Here is a 1,389-nt window from a genome sequence, read left to right on the forward strand (position 1 = left end):
CTTAGATTTTGTTGAATATCTGAAAGGGTTCTCTGTTGGTAGGCTCCTTGACTAATGACTGCTACATCATCTAAGTCACCTTCTTTCTTCATGGAACATGGTGATGTGAATCATAAAATATTAGACAGGAATTCTGCCCGCAGGGGATTCCTTTCTAAAACAGGTGACTGAGGTGCTTGGCTCTGGAGTCAGAAAAACTTCAAGTCAGGAACCGGCCTGACTATGTGAACTTAGGCATGTTCTATTTCAACTGTCTACAGCTCAGTATAGGATGAAAGGAAGAATAGTGTCTAACTCACAGAGCTCTTTTTTTGTATTGATGAGATAGTTTGTACTGTGCTTTCAGAGCACGTAGTAAAATTAACTAAATGTCAGCTGTTTTCATCAGCATACTGTCATTTATGAAAAACATGCCAGGACCTACCTGAATAGTGCCATCAAGTATAAGGCTTCTAAAAGATCAGTTGGGCCTCATTTACTGAGGAGGCATACTAAAAAAGCCTCTGAGATTTTGGGTTTATTAAATAAAAAAGAATGCATTTGCCAAACAATGCCAGTGCTTCTTTGGATCTTCACTGAAGAGAAAGCTTTGTCCCATAGACTCTCAGTATTCTATTTCTTACTTCTCTTCCCCAACCAGAAAAAGGCTCTAGAGCTCTTGCCACTGTGTTTGGATTTTGGGAGTCTATGCTTTATGCCTGGGAGACCCTTATTCCTCTAAACACTTAGCAAAAATTTTGGAAGACTCAACCATCCCATGGCCCTGGAACCAGCCTCGGAGGCAGGGATGGACCCATGGCACACTGCCCACCTCCTTAGCACTTGCTCCTTCAGGCATGGAGGCCCCTCTTCATCTCTGGGCCCAGCTGAGCAAGGTGACTATGAGTAACCCACTAAGATTTTCTGGCTTCCTCCTCTATAAGATGAGAAAACTGCAAAAGGTGAGGTGGATGGTCACATGCCTCTCCATCATCCTCTCAGATTCAATAAATTGTTAGACATACTAAGTAAAAATGACAGTCAATTGCCCCTAAGAGGCTTGCTTTCTCCATGAAAGCTCACTTGCTCTGCCATCTCAGGCTTTAGGTTGCTCTCTCTTAAAACTCTTAATGTATCTATCAGTATGATTATGATACACAATTTTGTAGTTTCAGTGTATATTTCAGTTCTTCAGTCCTTTCATGAGTATAAACTGTATTTCCTCAGCAACACTGGAAGCTCTTTAAAGAAGGGATTTTACCTCCCTAAGGAGCCTTACCAAAAATGTGCCTGGGACCTGCTTCTCTGGGCCCAGCACACAGAGTCTGCCCTCTGAACTTCAACCGGACCCCTCCCTGCCCACCCCACCCCTCCAGGTACACCGGTCACAGCCGGCTCTCCTTCCTGCCC

The 1,389-nt window shown here is 43.8% G+C and overlaps 1 protein-coding gene across 1 annotated transcript in view; it reads right to left on the reverse strand.

Moving 5' to 3' along the window:
• Window positions 1–1,389, reverse strand: part of PIDD1 (p53-induced death domain protein 1) — a 31,103-nt gene that overhangs the window by 19,674 nt on the left and 10,040 nt on the right. The window lies entirely within an intron of this gene.

The sequence above is a fragment of the Myotis davidii genome, unplaced genomic scaffold (assembly GCF_000327345.1).
Source record: "Myotis davidii unplaced genomic scaffold, ASM32734v1 scaffold3578, whole genome shotgun sequence".
Taxonomy (NCBI): domain Eukaryota; kingdom Metazoa; phylum Chordata; class Mammalia; order Chiroptera; family Vespertilionidae; genus Myotis; species Myotis davidii.